The sequence below is a fragment of the Labrus bergylta genome, chromosome 6, assembly GCF_963930695.1.
Source record: "Labrus bergylta chromosome 6, fLabBer1.1, whole genome shotgun sequence".
NCBI classification, from domain to species: domain Eukaryota; kingdom Metazoa; phylum Chordata; class Actinopteri; order Labriformes; family Labridae; genus Labrus; species Labrus bergylta.
In genome coordinates, this window is record NC_089200.1 from 13156882 (window position 1) to 13178374 (window position 21493).

A 21493-nucleotide genomic window follows, 5' to 3' on the forward strand; every position below is an offset into this window, starting at 1 on the left:
TTTTGTAGGGGTGAGGTTAGAGAAGGGTCAGACTTGTGGTTATGCTGAAAAATATGGATTTTCTATGCGCCATATGACTGGTTTTTCTCACTCTGTTGTTTTGAAACATTTGTACACATTCGATTATACAATATTTTCCACCTGCTTCAAAGAGGCAGCATTGGACTTCAATTAAGACTTATTTAGACTAATTGCTTTTGGACATTTTCTTCACAAGAAAATAACACTGTTTGTAATGTGCCCATTGACCACTGTTAACTTAACAAAGACCCTTGTTGTAAATCATTCTGCACAGAAACATCAGCAAACAGTGGAACTCATAGAAGCAGTAAGGATGGGGCTCATGGCCGGGTCAGGACCATATGACCAAGAGGGAAAAATACAGTTGAATTGTGGTGAAAGACGGTGGCTTTCTCTAAACTGAAGCCTCAGACAGCTGGTGTTAGTTTAACTTACAACGATGCAGTCACTGGCTAACACATGGCTCCCCGCCTGTGCTCTGAATGACAGTAATTATCGCTTCAGTCTCGACATGAAGACGCCAACACTGTTCATGTTTTTGTTTAAACTAAAGCAGGAGCCTCACCTCAAACTCCCACATGAACATATTCAAATTGCACTATAATAGAACTAGCCTGGTGTAATTTGAATTTACATTCTATTTAAAGTGTGTTTTTAAAGTGTGTTAAAAGCTTCTTAAAAACTGACAATTGGGAATATTCAGGTTTTGTTTTTACAAATGTTGCATCATCATCAGATACCTTTTTTGTCCTTTTGCATAGGTTTTTTTTGTTAGTATAGAACATTTGCTTTGGGAGGCAAATTCCCAGGCTGTTTAAACCACACTTTCTCAAATTCTAAACCAGATATCAGGTCCATCCATCGGCTGTCTCTGGAGGAAGGTTAGAAAAAGGCAGGTCGAGAGAGCAAGGTCACACCTCAGGACGCTGCAGTCGAGCTCAGGCTAAAAACATGCCTTTGCCCCTGTGCAGAGTGGGATAGTATGTCATGTTGCGCCTCTGCCTGGCTCAAACGATGTGAGCATGTTGAGGGGGGAAGAAAAAAAAAAATCAAGGTCCTGCCCTTTTTAACGGTGTTCCTGTACTCTGGGGTAACGGCCCCTAGGGTAGATAATAATGGAGTAATCCTCTTATCTGTTGCTGCTTCCCTCATCCTCACAGATCATTTTTCTTCTGCTCTGGTGTATCATTCCATATTGAGCTGGCACACCGCTAAATGTTTCCCCATTTGAGTTTTGGGCACAGTTTGCTCAGTTCACATTACACTGCGGAAATGCAATCAAAATGAAACTCATACAATCACATGCAGACATTGAGAATAACTGCTACTATTGATACTGTACTAAACCCTGAGCAGTAGGCCGCTTGCAAGTGATAATATATTGGTAATTGTAACATTTTAATGACATTATTTGTGATAATTTGTCACACTAGGGGCCTAAGAAACTATAAAAGCAATATTCTGTTATTTAACCATTAAAATCTACATTTTTAAATCACTTTGATAGTCCACTGTTATTGGAGGAATGGCGCTTCATGAATTCCCGATCCGCCAACTGAGTGTATGTTTTTGTATCCCAGGATGAGTTGGTACAAATTAACCTGAAAAGTGATGATGCTTTAGGGAAAACCTTCTGGCAGGAAGTACTGGAGGCACATTTCTCCACTCCTGGTCTTATTTCTGTAAGTCTCAGACTGGCTATAAAGTCGTTTTGGGGGAGAGAAAGTTACAAAACCCAAAACTGTAAGGATGCCAAGTTCTAAAACAAAGCTACCTATTATTGCCTAATGTAACTTTAATTTGAACACAGTAAAAAACGACATTATCGTAAGGGGAAAAAAAAGCAGGTGACTGCTTTTCCCTGGTTTATGGGGTCACATACACTTATAGTCATTTTTAAACAACCATAAAAGAGAGGCCACTTCTCCACACAGACATTTGATCAGTGGCTCACAACAGACCCTGCAGAGCCGCACACATTGGCAAACACATATTGGCGCCTCCATCCAGGCATGCTGGACATGGTGTGTGAGAGGTGCCCTGCTGTGTGGTTGGTGACAAAGACTATTTCTGTCCTCGCTCTCAGACAGAGAGACAAGCAGGATGTGAAGGAGATGAACTCTCATCACACTGTGCTAAATAGCACCAAGGGGCTCAAACCACACCTAACATTAGCATGCTCCTTTCTAAAGCTGTCATGCCTTTGGGCCACCAGCCTGCTGCTACTGAAAGGTCACACAAACCCAGGAGAACGAGCGCTGGTCTTAATAGCAGATGCAAAGGGTTTCAGTTTCACCCCTTTGATTCTTTAAAATGGAAAACCACTGATTGTTTTTGTTTTCTTGATGTTTGTCTAAATAAGGTGATGTTCAATTTTTTTTTGAGTAAGCACAGAATTACCCTATTTATGAGGGTTTATATTTCAACATTTTCCACCTAGTTGAAGCAAATACATGGTAAACAGTTGTTATATGAAAAAAATAGATCTGCAAATTGTGTTTTGGCTCCTTCTTTTTTTCAAGTAATAGCTAAATATTGAATCTTTAGGTTGTATTTGTACTTTATCATGATTATTCAAATTCTTTACTTATCGTGTACATCTGTTGTCCATCCTAGTTTTTCATCGCAGCTACAACCATTTCAGGTTAGAAAAAAAAGAAAAGGTGTTGAGTGAATGTTCTAGTTAGCTAGCTGACTCTGGGACAAATGTGTCATTCACTCTCGATGCAAATGTGTGTTTATAATCCCCCACTGTGATGATGGGTTGTAAAGTAAACTATCCCTATGCGATAATGGCTTTCTACTGAATGGTGACACCAGCTCTGCATATTCACCCGTGTGTTTCTAAGTGTGTCTGAGTAAATAGCCCTCTCAGATGTCTTCCTTCTCTGTGAATCCAGCAGCCGCTGACAGGTGCTAACTCATTATGTTCCACTCTTGGAAAAAAGGAAAATCCCATTCCCACAGTTTGATTTCAAAGGGGATTAATTATCAACCTGTCTCTCATCTGTCATTGTTGCAGTTTGTCCCTTCTTCTAACCCTTTTTTTGGTTGATGAAGTTCAAAGAACATTTGAGGAACAAGATAAATGAAAAAAAGCTTCATGAACACAGCTTTGCAATGGATTATCCTTTTCAAAACAACAGCACAATAGCAGTGTTAACCACTATACTAGAATGTTGAATTGATATGATACTTGTGAAAATCAAACAATATTGATACGTGGTTTGACACCATAATACAAAGAATGCACCAAAAACAGAGTATGTTTCTTATTTTTGAGTTCCATCCTGCACTCAGTACTGTTACAGAAAAGGACACTGAACACATACCAACATGACAGACTTCCATAGTAATAAACGGTACCACATATAGGATGTCCTAAAAAAAGAATGTACCGACCCAAATCAAATATTTTCAATCATTCATAATTGAGAAGATGTGTTATGTTGGTGTATATATATGCAGAGAGTGTGCACTCTATTTTCTAACTTTCTAACTATTTTGGACATTTCACTGCGTCAGCTTGTGTGCACTGTGAAGCTCTCTGTCAACACTGCAGGTTAGACCTAATAGAGCGGAAGAAAGAAACTGTGATGTCAACTGGTCCCTATACGTTTTCTCTGTGACGTTGCAACAGACACTGATGTAACTTGGGCATCTTTATGAAATGCTAAAGAGGCTTGTTTTCACAATGAAAGGGATTTGTTCAATATCAAACCAGTGACACATCTGACATGTCATTGGCCTACAGGCTTTAGATCTTCTTCTTTTTTTCTCTTTGACAGAGCCTAGGATATCCATATTATACCCACAATGCCTTTCTGTTCTCCTCGTCACTTCCTGTATATGCGGGACGTGATAGCATATCACATAGTAGAATCTAATAGGGGTCAATGACAGGGGGGACATGTGGAGATGTATTTGTTGTTGGAGGAGAAAGAGTGGGGCCCATTTATCAAGCTGTTATCAGTGGCATCCCAGAGTTTGTCACAGTCAATAACAAGAGTGGCTGAGCATTGACCGACAAGATTCAAACATACAGTGAACGTGTAATTTTTCATCAGACATCAATGTCTATGCATCAATTCCTTATGTATTAGGGCTTGTTTTGGCAGGAGACACAGAGGGGACACCAGCAACGGGAGTGGAATACAAACCGAGTGTAAATAGCAGTTTAGACACAACAGCCTTTTCTTTTTTTTTTCTGTGTTTGAAGAGCCAATATTGAATTTGGAGATAATGTGGCGAAGATAAAACACCGGCTGATCAGACGGCCATTAGCTGCATTCTGCTGCTTCTCATTTTAAGTGGTTTTGTCGCTCTCCTCTCCGCTCACATATGCTCTTTTTAGTGTATTCATATTGAATGTTGGGAGATACACATCTTTAAATAGAACAGTGAGTGTAGGAAGGGCATGTGCAGAGGAGGGAAGCAGAAGAAAAACAAGTTGATCTTTGATGTCTGTGTTTTACTTAACCCACTGGAAGACGCCTTGATGAGATTCCAGGATCGATAAGTCTCCTGAGAGTACAAAAGATCAAAAATGGGCTTTTTTTCCCCATGTTTTTCTCTGTGTTATTCCCAGTCCCCCTCGATGGCTCCACTGTTTCTGAGTGTGTGTGCACCCAAAGGACTGTATTCCTCTGCTCATTGGCTCCACGATGCATTTTCAACCCTGCCTGGCAGCAGCTTCCATAACATGATGATTGCTGCTTAAGGCCTCCTGGGTATTGGGAAGCAAAGCTGCGGTTGAAAAAGATGCTCCCACACTATTATGAGAGGACAGCATAGGATTCATCCTCTCTTTTCTTTGCATCTTGTTGTCAACAGACATAAGGAAGGAGAAAACGCTCAATGTTACCTGCAGATTTAAAACCCCTTGGTTGAAGTCTGCAAGGTGTGCCAAGAATCACAGCTGTATCCTGCGATCGATGACCTGGCTAGCAGAGAGAGCTGGGATCAATGATGCCCTCCCTGTTCACACTGCAGGCTTCTCTTGTTTTTTACTCCTGGGTCTGTGCTACAGTCCGGTTTTTTTCTTTGCTGAGCCTAGGTGGTGGGATTAGTCGCAGCATAATTTAAGGCAAACAGATGGAGACGGATAAGTACAAAGTTTTATTTATTTCTATTTATCCGGCACAGATTTACTCCAAATACCTTTTTTCTGTCTGCCAAATTTCCAAGGGCTGCTCGTGAACATGTGGCCACAGGCTTAAAAAATATAAAAGCGCTGGGCCTTCTCTCAGATTTGATCCTTTATAACAGGGTCAGGCAAACATGGCACAGCAAGAGCTAATTTCCACCAGTTTCAAGGGCAATCGGCTCGTCGAGTCTTTAAATCCCCGCGAGGAAACAGGATTGCACTTAAATAGTGGCTGATACTCTGATGCCTGTTTTGTTGAAGTGGCAGAGATCACACCTGAGTGCTGCCCTTTGAGAGTTAGCATTCAAGTAAGCACTACAGACAGGTATCTGCTGGGCTTAACCTGCTCCTTGGGAAGTTTGATGACGCTAAAAGGTTGTAAATTACTGTAGTTAGAAGTGAAACTATGGAATGAGTGAAATGTAGATGGCCATCATGTTGGAACTAGTGTTATTATGCTGAAGTGATCTTCTTATGTAAGGTTGGTAAATTGTTCGGAAATCTGTGTCACCACTTGGGCACTGTTCATGAGGAAGACAAAAAAAAGGAATTGGTTCAGGGTTTCTGCCAATCTCAGGGCCTATTGGCTATCATCTGATGGTATAGCCTCTGAGCGACATCTAACTTATCAGGGCTTCTGGTGTTGCTGTCTGATAGCGGTCTAGGGCATTTGACCAAGTATTCCTTTTCAATTATTCATCACTTGTTTACAGTCCAACTAGCAACTTAACAAGTGATGTATACAGATCTCTAATTATGCTGTACTGATTAATAGAAAGCTCTATTGTCAGTGAATAATAGCCTATCAATTCTGGGGTTGTATTTTGACCAACATATTCAGCCTTGTACATGTATGTGCCTACATACAGCCAAAGTCAGTTAAAACTCTAGTGGACATACGTATACTCGGACTAAGCACAAGATGGAGAACACTTTTAACAACAAAAATCAAGTCAAAAATGATTTTTCTATGAATAATCTGCCTCAAAAAGATAAGTTGTTCGAAAACCAAGCAGCTGAAAAAATCAGTACACCTGCTCATCCAATACCCTCTTGTCTCATTAAAACTCCTTGTAGCTCATTAAAATACCAAAGTGCAACACAGTAAGTGATACCAGGTATGTAAGAACAGTAAAATTATGTAAAAAAAAATGCATGTAAAAACATAAAAGCACATCAGCACACTATAAAATGCAAGAAAATACATAATCTTGACTATTCCAACACAGCCAATACTCCGTCACATGATTTTTCTTGCACAATACCCTTCCAGTAGAGCTCACATTTTACAGCAGAGCAAGCAGTCCATCTGAAAATAAGACTTTAGCAAAAGACAAACAGTTCTAAAGAGGCAGTTGGAGCAAACTTGGGAGCTACTAATCCCCCTCTGTCTCTGAGGTCTTTTGGCTGGCAGAGAGCTCAAGAGAGAGAGGTTGTGGGAACGCCATCTTCCTGCTCCTTGTCCAAACTGCTGCCCGGCACAGGCGGATAAAGAGGCCACAGGCACGGCCTCCAGTGTTTCAAGTCTGATTAATCTTCTGATTAGGTTAATCCAGCAATGCTTCAATGGAGGGTAGCCATCCCCCTTCTTCTGGAAAGTCTCCTGTTGAAAAACAGAGCTACAGTATATATATATACTTTTTTTTACCCTCCCTCCTTCAGGCTGTCTCTTTATCTTTGATGATTATCTTCACTCTGAGGTTAAAGGTGATACTTCTTCTCTTATGCCTCACCTTATACTTAAAAGTGTTCAAAGTAGTCTTTAAATTAGTATTCTGTTTCCTCCTGCATCTTCACCTCTTTCTTTCTAATATCTGTTGGTACAGCGTTCCCAAGACAAAAACCTTTTAAAACCTGTGTTCGATCGAGGCTTCTTTGTTCAAAGAAACAAAAGCTAATGAAAGTCAGGCGGGGGGAGGATACTTTACACTACCACATTGGAAGGTACAATAGGAGCTGTTTCTTGATTTATCACCCAAGTTAGAGCAATGAATAGAAGAAGTTAATGAAGGTCAAGTGACAAAATACTTGTGCTGGGTTCATGGAATGCTGGGTCTATTAAATGGCCCCCACCTTTCCACCACAAGCGCTAATACACAACTAAGTCATTTATCCCTCTGCTGTTTAATGATCAGAGGACATTTGCTTTAAATTGTCTCCTGCTCTGTTGGATAATGTTTTTGTTAAGAGACCCCACCTAATCAGCCTTTTTCTAAAACACTAAATAAATAGGATTTTGCTAATGTGCGACGCTCCGAGGCTATCCTCTGGTGTAGTTAATAGTCTATTTATTTCTAATATTCCAGCATTAGAGGTTGGTGGTAATCCTGTTTCTCTTGGCATGCGGTCTTTGGAGGGACAAATGATGGTTTGGATTACTAAATCATTTAACACAAATTATTACGGTATTATATGGACATATTTGTGCTGATTTCCAATTAACATTTCATGCATGATCATAGAGGCGGTGGATTCCTTTCTTGGATGATTTGTGATGATTTTTAATGGAACTGCTTATCAAGAGTTTCAGTTGTATGATAAGATAAGATAAGATACTCTTTATTATCCCCTGAGTGACATTTTCCTTGGACTCCAGGGCGGCACACATTTGGCTGCCTCTACAGTAGAACCATTTAATAAAGACAATAAAACACAATGGAAACAGAGAAGCATACCAATGGAAACCACAAACATGTATGGCACATTGGGCAAGATCTGAATAAAAACAACACAACATTAATAAGAATAAGATGATTAAAAGGATAAGAACACTATTGCACAACCCATACAGCCTTGTGAAACATTATTCAAAATGTGTACTTTATGTTTGTTGTCGACCTAGTAATTAATACGAAGTCATTTGTACCAGTAAGAAACATATTTCAGAAGTCTTCCTATCTAACTTTCGCCCACCCACTATTTTATGAAATATTGTCAAATTATCAACTTGTACTATTTGATAGGCCAGACGCCTGTGCAGGTGTTAATTTCCATCAAGATTAAGAGGGGGGAGGCTGTCTTAGACGCAAGGTTTAGCACCTCAAGCCTAAATCTTTCCAAGACAGCTCATTTTCATGTGACTCTGATGACTGTTCGAACCTTATGAGTGTGTGACTTTGAAGAGCAGGGGGGGAAGGCTGCTGCGAAATAAAACTGGCACATGGTTCAATTACCACCAAAGTTGAGCCTTTGAAGTTGCACATTTTACATTTAAGGGTTTTTTTGGCTCTTGGTGTCACATGGAGTGATTCACACAGCGCGATCCAGTCAGAGTTCAGTGTCTTGACACTTTGACACGACACATAGCTACGGGGTAGAAACACTGTTGTGCCACGAGATCAAGCCTGTGACCTTTCAGTTACACGATATTCTCTCCAACATCAAGGCCACCCTGCTTCCTGTCCGGATGCAACAAGCATCGCTGCTAAGTACCGCTGCTAAGTACCGCTGCGACACAACTCTGGTCTGATATCGCCCCTCGCAACTACACTGCTTCGAGTTACACCAGGCACCAACCTAAATGGGCTTAAATTTTTAATTTGTGCTGGAGAACAGAGATCACATCTTGGGAGGATAGCATAGCTGTAATTTATTTAAGAAGCCCACAAAGGGAGAGTTATTTTGGAGGCAGGGAACTGGAAGGGAAGTATCCGTGTGGCATTTTTTTGTTCAGCCCAAGGGTTTTGTAGGTAGACTCCACTCAGCAGTGACCTTCTCAGCACTGAGGATGAACATGCTATTTGTGTTCCCTCCTCGGGTAAAAATTGTGGAGTGCAAGAACTGTTTCTCCTCCATCCTGAGGAACAATAGCAGTGCTTGAATAATTGATTCAAAGTTTTGCTTAAAACTCTGAATCCTTTTACATTTTTACCAAAGTGATTCACCGGCTCGGTCACCCCGCAGCTTGCCTCATGTGGAATTCCTCTTCCGTTTAAAGACTCAATCCTCTGAAGATTGCACTGGTGAATGCACGCTTCCCCCCTCGGTCAAGCGCACGTCAGCTTCACTGGCGAGAAATAAAAGCTTTGTCGCTATTAATTAAAGCAGGCCTGATTAGCGCTGACAGGTGTGGCAGGTGTTCTGTTTAGTCAAGCAGAGGCGGCAACAAACACGCATGCAACAATCTGCGGTAATTCATTAAAATCACCATCAAAGCTGCCACTTATCCGCAGTGAGTGGAGGGGTGAATGTGTATGAAAAGTGGGGTAAACGGGAGGGGTGTGGAGGCGGAGGGCGGCAGCACGCTATCATGCAGTTCATCCTTAATGAGTGTGGATTAGCGGGGATGATCCGGGCTTTGCAAAACCCCTGGTCCAGGGCTGGTGGAGGTTGTCTGTGTGTGTGTGTGTGTGTGTGTGTGTGTGTGTGTGTGTGTGTGTGTGTGCGTGTGTGTGTGTGTGTGTAGAGATAGGAGGTGACATCATGACACAAGCCAAAGCCAGTTTGGAAATCGTTCCCAGAATTCTCCACAATGTCAGATAACTGTAATAATACATTGGATAAAGCAGTCCGTGTGTGTGTATTTGTATGTGTGTATGGGTGTTTCTCTCCCCACCAATCACAGTGCATGATTCACCCCCTCCCCTCACAGATGAGCTCAAGAGCTGATTAATATTTCTCCGCAGTGATTTATTCATACATTTAATTATTTGTTAGCTGTTGCCTGCAAGGGGATAACAAAACATGTTTGTTACTCTCTTTTTCTTTCTCGACATTGTATAAAAAGAAGCATTCAGACATGGGGAAAAAGAAATTATAATGTGATGATTATTTCATGATTGGATTGCACAGTGGTTTTTTTGGATGCCTTGTTGATAATGCTAACCCCCTTCAGGCATGAATTTCAAGTGTGCTAGGGCTCACAGCACACATCATGCCACAACTGAGAGAGGGTTCAGAAGAGCTTATGTGACTTGTGACTATGAAATCACAAGTTTGTATTTGCATGCTGAAAGTTCAGTCATGGCTGTTGCAGCAGAGCATGCGAATGAGTAAACCTGCTCGCTCCATTAGCAACCACAGGTGAGCGTCCCATGAACTTTGCATTGGAAGCAGCGGGGTTTCTGGACGGCAAGCAGGTAGAGAAGTATGTGAGAATTTATTTTGAGGATACTTGAAAATATGCAGCTGTGCACTGCAGACTAAATCATGCCTTGGTCCTTAATGACATCCATGAATGAGTGAAACAAAAATCGAAGACTTATCTCCTAAGATTCTTGTATTGACAGGGTGTTGAAGGGACAGGAAGTTGCAATTTTACTCAAAAAGCCATATTTTTTCGAGAATCCAAGAAGAAGAAGCCAGCAGCCCAGTTTTTTGTAAATTTGGTTTAATTTTGTTGGTGTTTTCTTCATATTTTATAGGTTGCTAATGTCCTACCATTCTTTTCCTCATATAAACTTTGAACATGTTGTATAACATGCAAACACTGTTCACAGCAAGATTACAACAATGTTGTGCTATTTTCACATAAAATTATGAATTAATTAAATTTATTGAGTGACATCTCAACTCCCTGGAGGCATAGGTGTCTGTTTGTTTATCTGCAACTTGGATTTGTCTATGGTACTTCTGGGTTTGATAAAAGTTTAATTAAAAGAATGAAAGTGATACCCTGGATTTGTGTGAAAGGTCAAAGCGACCTACATCTCAGTTTAATGACAGTCGTCTCTCTTCATTCAATGGTTAATCTGGAGATTAGCAGCCACATAAAGATGTTACAGTGATACCTTTGCTGTCAGAGTCAAATATCGGCCATTGTAACAAAAAAACAAACAAATCCATTCTTCAACTCAACCTCATGTCACAGTGCACTCACTGCAGTGTGCGAGATGGAAATCAAATAGCCAGACAACAGTTTGAGTAGCAGCCATAAACATGCGGCCGTGGACATGATTTATAATAATTAATCCGCTGTGTCCAGTTCTAACAGCCTCCTGCTCTAACCCCCCACCAATCTACCACACACACACACACACACACACACACACACACACAGCCCCCTTCACCAGTCAAGCTCGGGAACACAGCTGTGACCACCTCGGCTCCTTTCCAACCCAATGTCACCAATCGAAGGACATTGAAGGGGATTTAGTCCGTCTCTTGTCTCTCTCTCTCTCTCTCTCTCTCTCTCTCTCTCTTCTGTTAAACCCCTTCACAATAGAACGCTCGCCATACTTCATCATGCCCATCATATGATGAACCATTAACATGCAGGACTACAATAACATTATTTATGGAAGCGTTAATATTAATATCGACCTGGAGGCTGTCAGAGGGGCTGATTTACTGTGTGCTGGAATGCCAGGCGGTGTAGAGGTGACAGGTGGACTAATTGAATATCAGTCACTGCATGCAGTACGCCCATAGACACTTGCTCATTTCCACACTCACAAATGTGCAATCTACACATGCAAAAAACGACAATCATACATGCATGAGAGCACTCTGAACTAAAGTTAGCATTTAGAACTTCCTGATGTGTACAGGTGTGCACAAGATAAGTGACCCCATGTACTTTTTAACCACTGTTACCCAGCAAAAATCATGCTCTGCTGAGAGGACGCGCGACACTCTCGTACTTATCTGCACAAAACAGGCCCCGCTAATGAAACTTCAGTTGGAGTGGCTCATTGCTGGAATGCTTCATCTGAGAATTGGGCTGTTTGAGTGTGCAGAGGTTCTCTGACAGAGCACAAAGGTAGCGGATTAGCTAGCAGCCGTGGAGAATAATGAGGTTGCAGGACAAAGGCACTCTGGTGGAGTGCAGAGTTTTTCTCTTTTTTTTTTTAATGACGGCAGCTCTTGCCAATTTAAGGGAATTTGAGGCAATTTGGATGTTTGTGCTCATTTTGTGTTTATATTTTATTGGAGCCAAGGGTGGATTAAATACTCTGATTCAGACTCTTTCAAGTTTTTTATTTAATGAAGCCATTGGCAGACACCGATGCAAAGCATTGAAAGCCTAACCTGTTTAGGTGATGGCATTTTGTCTTCCAGGCATTTAGCTGACTTTTACTTTAAGAAAGAAATCAGACATGGAAGCTTTTACGGAATGAGCCATGTGCTTGCATGTCATAGTTAGAGCAGTATTTCATTTTTCAAAAAGCTAATGAGAGCTGAGAAGGAAAGTGTTTATGTTATGTCAAACCCAGAATCATCTGATAGATTTTAAACTTATTTTGCCCTTGAAGCTTCAGTGACGCTTGTTATAGCTAGCCATATTACAACTCTGACATTTTCCACTTAAATTTCTTGCATTAAAGCTATCAAAGAGCCAGTTCTGCTGCCTGTTTAATAACATCCCACAAAGCCCAACCATATATGACAGCACATTAAGTTTGGACCTACATTTTAGTATTTGCTCACATGCCATTTGTAACGAAATTAATTTATTCATCCAAGAACTTGGAATCAGTGGACTCTGGGAAAATCAGGATAGACTGATGGTCAAATTTATATTCCAAGAATCGTTTTTTAACCTCTTCTGCCCTGGTGACACTGTGACCGGATCAAATTGAACTCATCTGATGTAAGATGATTAATCTCCTTCTCATTTCTAAATTGGCTCTTTTAAGTTGATTCCAAGTGTATTAAACTGATCCAGACAGTTCTTCCATCAGCCCTTTTCAGACATGCACTATTGAAAATGTCTTGAAAATCTCTGGACAGCCTGATGGAAGGGGGCAGGGTCATGTGAGGCGCGACATGACGTGAAACGGACACAGTGGAAGTCATTGTAACGTTTACAGCACATCAAAGATGGCCGACTGTTTGCGTTCAGCCTAGCAGCTCACACCAGAAAACTTTTGGGCATGTGTGAAAAGATTTTGATCTGATTAGTTCAAGTCTTTATCAGTACACAACACTGTATGGGGGGGGTATAACTCAGCCATTATAATTGTATGAAGGACAAGAGTGATGCATAATGAGGGGTGTGATCTATCTTATTGCAATCGGCCATGTTTTAGCAGTTTGTCTTGATGCCTTAGGCCCGCTCCAGCTTGTTAGGGTTGACCAAAGTTTGATAGAGTCAGCATTTCCAATCTGGCAACTGCCATGGATGGGCTCCCAAAATAGCCCTTCAGAAACCAATGGGTGACGTCACATGAACTTTGTCCATGTTTATAAAGTCTATGGTGAATAGGCTGTACATGTTCCACCTTGTACTGCTTCAAGCTTGACATTAACGTGACTGCATTCAAAATTGTACCATGATAAAAATGGTTGTCATATTGACATGCCTAAAAGGTCCAGGTATTACTGATGACGAACTTCATGTCAAATGAACCATTAGGCTTACTCAGACATGGGACCAACGTGTTAAATAGATGGATTATAGGAAAGATACAAGTGAGATGTGTAGACATCTGGTCATGTGCAGTATTTTGTGGGTCAGAATGCTGCCTGGAGTAGATTAGAATGCATTTGAATGACTTAGGGGGTTATTATCCAATGAATGTCTCATTATTTCCTCTCTCAGAACCCAAAGCGGCCTTGACTGGTGCTTCAGAGCTACATGGCTTTCAATTGAACCTGTAATTTCCACGAGTACGACTCACTTTTTTATTTTTTTTACATTTGCATTTAGCCAATGTTATAAACCTGAGTACTTCATAGTGGGGGATCAAGTAGAGGCTTTTTCAAGGACACTGAATGTGAAGAGCTTTGCTTGGTACAGTGATAAACCTCTGACATTTGTGTTACATTTCTTTTTTAATAGAACACTTTGGAGCCACTTTGGCATCCCTTTTTTTTTTGTTAAGTAAAAGTATCCCAAAATAATATGCAGTAGAAACTCAAGACATTGTTTATGCACTGTGACAGGGCTGAGGACAATTTATGTATGAATTCATGGAATTCCAAAAGCATCTCTCATTTAAGGTCAGGAAGTTTACATTCCAAAGAGTGAAAGGAATGTTTTAGTGGAGGGCGAGAGGAAGAAACTGTCTGCTGTTTGTTGTGTGATGTGAATGTAACTGAGATGGATCTTAGATACTATCTTCATAACATTCTCCAATAAAAGCTTAGGAATCATTTTGAAGTATTGTTTTCTCTGACTAACTTCCTGGAGGAGTAAAGTTCAATGATTGAAAAATAAGCTTATATTTAACATTATATTTGTTTCATCAAGAGTTTTAGGGAAAAAAAATAGAAGTTGAGCAGGATGCCTATATGACTGTGCGACATTAGCCCTTTTTACATTCAGAGATTCTGAGAACAGAGCTGTAACAAAGCTCCTCTGTCAGTCCACCAGTTCACCACCAACTGTCCCAGATTGGTGTTTTACATTGTGTTACATGCACGCACGCACACACACACACACACACACACACACACACACACACACACACACACACACACACACACACACACACACACACACACACACACACACAAAACAAAGCCCTCCTCCATCCTGCCAGCTCCTAGTTTTTCACTGTCACGATTTCACCTCTCTTATGACACTGTTGCTACCTCTGCTGTCGGCTCAATGGGGGAAAAACTTTGACCCACCATTCCATGTAATTTACATTCAATGTGAGGACCTTACACTGTGTAGGGGTCCTGCCTTTGACAGGATATGAAAAAGGGACAACTGACGTATCATCGTTAAGCAAACTATTGGTTTATGAGGTTAAAGACATGGCATTTTTTTTTTATCTCTCCTGTCTTTATTTTGGACAAATCTGTGATATTTCATGGAGAAAGAGGCAATATTGTTTGAATTCCATACCAATTTAGGGGTTAGGGTGCCCAAACTAGCTTTAATTCTCCTTTTTTTGGAACAAGAAAACTACATTTGTGAGTGAATTCTTCAATGTTCTGTTTACAGCTGCCAAGAGCTCAGATTCTCTGTATCACGTGAATGTAACTTCACCTCTTTGCCCATTTCCCTTCACTTCCCTTCTTGCTTCCTGCTTTCATTACCTCTCATCTTGTTCCTCAACTTCTTGTTTCCTCTCTGCCACCCACTCATCCTTTCCTCTCTCCCTATACTTCTCCTCCTGATTTTTTCTTACCCCACCTCCTGTCTTCTCCTCTGGCATGTTTTCACCTTTGGTTTCCTCCGCTCGCTCAGCTTGTCTCTTCTTGACTCCTCCTCTTCTCCTCCTCTCACTTCTTGACATTTCTGCTCCTCCCCTGTCACTGTCTGCACTCTTCTTCATGAACGTGTCCTCCTCCTACTTCTCCCGGATAAATTCCCTTCCTTTACAACCCTCCTCCTCTTCCTTACTCACACTTACTCTTCTTCCCCTTCTATCAAATCTTTCTTCTTCTCAATCTACTAAAGATCTCTTTTTTAATTGCTTTAGGGCATATCAGTACATTAATCCTGCAGAACATTAGAGAGCGGGAAAGATGTTGGGGGTGAGGTGAGGACAGGAGAGGTAGTGCTTACATGGTAACCTTTTTTTTTCTGTCCAAGACAAAAAAAATCCCTTTGCTTTTGTCACATCAAGGTAGAAACAGTGTTGACATTTCATCATCCGAGGTTCAAATGTGCAGGTTTTTTTTTTTCTGAGGTAGAAGCCCTGTTGACATTTGAAGGGAGTAGGTCAGCCTTGTGTTTTCTTCCTTTTGTGCCTTTTTACAGTGTACAGTTCCCTGTTGTTCTTCTCTGAATGTACCCGACGTGGTCACGTTGCAGGAGAGAAAATACATAGAGTCGTCTCTGAGCATGCATGTTTTCATTTCCCAATTTGCCATGCACCATGATGCTCGGCCATCTGTCCCTGCACGGTGACTAAAGGCGATGCCAATATGTTGCAGGGTCATGAGAAAACAAACCGGAGCTGCTTTTCCACATGAGTGGACGAAGAATAACTCAGCCCTCAGTTCACGGCAACAAAAAAAAACAAAACGGAGACAGAGTTTCAGCGTAACTCGCTCACCTGTGTGCTATTGTGAGGATGAAATGTCCTCTTTTTTTCATGTTAATTTGGGGTGCTTTGGTGCTGTACGGCTGGCCCTTCATTCCAGCTGATTAATGGCGCCTCGCCCAGGCCGAGGGAGTGTCTCATGCGTCGGAGGAAGCGGTAGTGCAACAGCGTGTGTGCAGTGAATAAATGCTGTACATTAAACAAATCCCCCCGCTCTCGTCTTGGCAGCCAGGCGTGTGGGAGGAGGGAGTGTTGCAGAATCCACTTTTTTTTATCCTCTCTCTCTCTCTCTCTCTCTCTCTCTCTCTCTCACTCTCTCTCTGAATTACACACAGTAATGCAAGCACACTTACGTCTGCAAACAGACATACATGCATTTATTTCCTGTTTTGTTTTTTTCCGTATAACACCTGACCAAATGCTGCCTTCTTCTTAATCCATTGCCCACACACTCACATTTATTCCCTCTACACACCAATGTTCTCTGAGCTCAAGAAGTGCTACATTTCCCTGTATGCACTCTATTCAGTCTTCACACACACACACACACACACACAGATATTCACCCTGTCTCCCCTGCTGCTGCAGAGGACTGTATCAGGGGATCCCTCTGCAGCCAGCCTGTTAGTTGACACTGATTTGCCAGCGAAGGCCGACCTGACCCCGCTGTCCTGTCAGAATAAAGGATCATGTTGACCGCCCGCTGTTGAGGTAATAATGCCCATAGAGGATGCTAGGAGTCTGTAGTCTACAAGCAGCGGCAAGTTCATGAGCAAAAGATAGAGGGGAGGTGGAGGGGATGGCGGGGTGGAAGTCAGCAGACATTTGTAGTTCTTTCTGCTGCCAGATATTTCCTCACTCTCCTACCATAGGGCATAATTTCATCTTTTTCCACATTAATATTGAGATTTCTTTTTTTTCTCCTTTCATTAGTTATTTCCTCTGAATTAGCAGAGGGCGTTCACCGCCACACCCGGAAACATTACAAACATCCAGATCTTAATTACTTAAAGACGCAGATTTAATGGCCGTAGAAGCCGTCAGCATTAACTCAAGAAATCAAAGCATGAAAACACATAGTGATCCTATGCCCTGTGGATAATGATACCAAATCATGGGCAGTGCATTTGCACTTGGTATGAATTATGTGCTCTCATTACCTGCACTCCACAGTATCTGCATAGTAATTTGATCTCAGTATGCAGAACCTGCATAAATGTTGTATATTTAATTTTTTTTCCCACATATACTCAGTGAAAACACTGCAACAGCTGCATTGTGCATTAAGGGAAACCCTCTGATAGGTGCCTCAGTGTCTGTGTTAATCGATCATGCACCCGTCGTGCTTTCCAGTAATGATATTCATATCGTTATCTTGAGGACTAGAGACTCTGGGCATATTGTAATGATGAGCTCCTCTGACCTTTCACTGGAGATAACCTTCCTCAGCCGCTCTGTGGAAGCTCCTTAGGGTGGACCCACGGCCCCCCAGCACTACACACCTGACTGAGAGTATCAACTGAATACAGAGAGAGGGATGCAGGAGAAATAGCCTCCAGATGCTTAAAGCATACAGAGACACATGAAATCTCAGGTACTATTGCACAACAATATGTAAATTAAGAATAAATTATAGAATAAATATGAACCACAAATTTATCCAACATGCAGATCTAACATACTTGTGTGAACACACACACACACACACAGACCCAGAGAGAGAGAGAGAGACTTTGGACCAGGCTCATTAGAGATGTGAAGGGGAAAATGATCAAAAAAAGCCAGAAGGGATTTCATGCAGATTGGCACTCCAGCGATCTCAGGCAATCAGCAGCAAGCCTCCTCTTCACCCACGAACTGTGGTCCTGTGGTCATAAAGGGCAAGGAGCATCAGGAGAGAGAGAGAGAGAGAGAGAGAGAGAGAGAAAAAAAACTCATCTCAGTGTTTGTTCAATTCCCCCACCTACCACTTGAGGAGGCAGTTCATTTAGTAGTCCCTTTCATTAATGTTTCTCTTTCATACTCCCTCCTTTTCTCTCCCTCTCCTCCTACTTTAAAGGTACGAGTGACCGAGTAACAAGAAGAAGAAGAAGAAGCCGCTGGAGCAGCTGAAGATATGAAGCTAAAGAGGTTTTGAAAACTACCCAGTGGTAAGTGGTCTCATAATTTATTTATTCTAATATTTCTAAACAGTGAACTGTCATAATAGAAAAGTGATTTTAGTTCTCCGGATGGAGTTTCAAATCCCGATTATTTAGATAGTCTATCCATATTCTTCTTTTATTTGTGCCAAGAAACATTTCCATAAAAGAGTACGCCCTTGGGCTACACCCAGAGAACGCTGGTCATATTCACTGCTTGATCATCAAAGTGCTTTGAACTCGTACTTTTTGCTCTGAAGATGTTGAGTGTAATCATGTGATCACCAGTTTGGATAAAATGTTTTTCAAAAACAGTCTGAAACTTCACTTAAGCTTGGTTGAAAAGCTGCTGCTCCAATGTCCTCACATCCCCTTTTCAATGATCACCAGAACACAAAGTGTGTCAACTCCCTTTACATATTTCTGTGCTCCCGGTGCTAAACACATCCATCTATATTGACAGCTAAGCAGAGGCAGACAGAGAGCTATCATCCACCTGTCACAGCAGGTTGGCACTGAGGAGCTCCTCCTGTACTCATGCACTTCTTTCATTCAGCCAAACCACAGTGGTGCTTTTCAGACCTGGATGCTGTCACGCATCCTGTTGTCTCACCAGTAAGTGCAAAATCATTTTAAATGTTTCAACACGTACTGTTTTTGAATTTGCTTAAAAGCTCCTGTGAGAAACTTTCAGATTGTGTCAATTTTGGTAACCCCTGGTCAAAGCTTTATGTATCAGCTCTTAGCTGATTGTTTTCCTAAGCTTGTGTAGGTGGGTTTGTGTGGGTTTTTTGAGACATATTGTCACCTTGCTTACTTTTACCAGTCAAATATATCACTCATCAAGAGTCTTTGTTGTTGGAAAATGCTAAGAAGGCTGTTTCATCAGATGCATCTAAAAACTTTTTCTGACATCGACCCCCCGGCAGCGGTTTGAAGCATTAAAATAACTATAAAGAACTGTGTCTTTTTTTCCCTTTGTAAGCCATGAAGAGACATCAGTATACATTTAAGTCTGTTTAATAACTAGCTAAAAACTCCTCATAGTAGCTTTAACGTATTATTTAATACTGCATCATCACAAGATTAAAAAAACAGTTACATAGCATGCAATTAATTATTCTTTTTTTTATTATAGCTGTGTTATCTATTTATTAAACATGTATTTTATGGCCTAGATTGTAGAATTAACCACAAGCTATTCCTTCAACAGTTTACCAAATTAAATGTTTATAAATATGATTTTATTTTATTTTTTATGTAGTTATCAATTATGCAATGAACTCCTACCCTTTAATTGTACATGACGTATCCACTCTATATGTCCCTGTAGATTAATACCATTCATCCACATATAACACCATTATGTCACAATGCAATCTCTCGCTCGTACGGCATTATGTCCTCGCGTCTGCAGCTCCAGTCCAGTGGAGAGCTTAATTCTGAACTGAAAAGTCTACTGTAGTTGACTCCACTGCCATTCCATACACTGCACATCCCCTCCTCATTTCAATATCATCTCTTGATTATTAGTGCTGCTGGCAGAGCAGCGGACATGCACTAACTGCGGATGAGTGTGAGCTAATGGATGTCAGATCAGATGGAGGGTCCAGACGTCCATTCTTGGGGGTGGGGGGTGGAGCAGCTTCTAGTCACCTTACTGCTGGAGGCCACTCGTCTCAGCTGTATGTATTTGACATATTGGGATGTGATGATTGCAAAGAAACAGTGACCTGCTTTCATCTGACTGCATGAACAGTGGATAGGAGAGACAGCACATCTGGACCCCCCACTGTGGGCTCAACAGGCTGGAAACTAAAAGAGCACACAGGGAGTTTCACTGCCTGAATTTGTGTCATTTACACATCAGCAGAGGATTTCAAAGACATTCAAAAGCTGCTCTCTGCAAGTGTGTTTAACTTTCTAAGTAAGTGTTTTGAATAAGGTGAAAATGAATGAAAATTAAAAGTTTTACCCACACTAACTAACCAAATCCACCGGGCCACACAACACTAGTGTCTTAGAACACTTCTGACAACAGAAAGAGTTTTTTTTTTTTAGAACATTTAACAAATACAGACCCAGACAGCGAGAGGCACAGTGTAAAGCTGAACACAACAGAGCTGGGCCCAGAGTAATGGCTCGTCAAGCTCTTAGAGAGTGTGTGTGTCTGCAGCTGCTGCTGCTGCTGCTCTCCTCTGATTGGTTAATTGTTTTACTGCAGCTGCGCACCAATCAGGCTTCTCCAGCAGGCAGCACAAGTGAATGGTATCAGGCCTTGAGGGTGCAACACACAAAGCACAGACATAAGAGAGGTCAGTCCCGCACAAAGGAGAGATGTGCGGTTGCAGCTGTAAGCCCTCTCCAGCAGTTCAAAAAATGTTCTTTTTAATGTTCAAAAATGTTGATCAGCTTGTCCGTTCTTGTCTTGTAAAAGTCAGTCCGATGTCAACAGGTTCTAGTTATGTTTGTTAAAAACAGTGGGGAGGGGAGTCGGGAAATGCGTGTAAAAATACTGTTTACAAACTTATAATCATTTAAAATCACTTTACCCATTATTGCAATTAATATAACACAAACAATATTTGACATGTGGACGTATAATAAGAGAAGAATAAACTCTAAGTTTACAAAAATTTGTGTTATTGCCCTGCATGATGTGCTTACATGTTACATTTTGACATCTTTTTTAAGTCTGATTCTTACCTGCATCTCCGCAGTCTTTGCTGATTCAGATGCCTCCCTCTGCATCGTCTCTGACTCGGCCAAGTCCCAGAGGCCTTTGCACCTGAATGAACAGGCAGCAGAAACTGTTGGCTGCACTTTAAACATAATTTCTAAGCAAAAAAAAAGAGAGCAGTAGTTTTTTAAGTGGCTCCGAGGACCTTAGAAGCACAATTAAACAAAGCTTTGCTAATCTGTACAGCTGGCGTCAAGAGGCACTGTGTTCTCACAGAGCCCAGTTATCTGTACCATGACTCCGGGTGTCTGACAGGCTGGATAATGTGCCCTGCAAGCTGCCACCAAACTCATCACAGAAGTTGCCTTCACTGCACGTTTACTGTACGAGCCACAACTCCAATATGCATGATAAGGAGAGAAAACAAAAAAAAAGCACAGCAATGAATTAGCATTATTCAATTAAACATGCTTCAGTTGTTTGTAGCCGCATTTAAAGAAATGTAAATTGACCCCAAGTTTGGAGGTAATGAATTTGATTATGCAAGCGCATGTAATTTCATGGTATTTGGGATAGAAAGATGGTTTCGCTTATAACACTTTGCTCACAGTGATGGAGGAAA

At 41.3% G+C, this 21493-nt stretch overlaps 1 protein-coding gene across 2 annotated transcripts in view; it reads left to right on the forward strand.

Moving 5' to 3' along the window:
• ptprsa (protein tyrosine phosphatase receptor type Sa) overlaps positions 1 to 21493 on the forward strand; it is a 224310-nt gene that overhangs the window by 27409 nt on the left and 175408 nt on the right. For both annotated transcript variants that reach the window (XM_065955772.1, XM_065955773.1), the window contains exon 2: positions 18110 to 18200. The gene's annotated coding sequence lies outside the window, so the exon portion shown is untranslated. The remainder of the gene's footprint in view (positions 1 to 18109; positions 18201 to 21493) is intronic.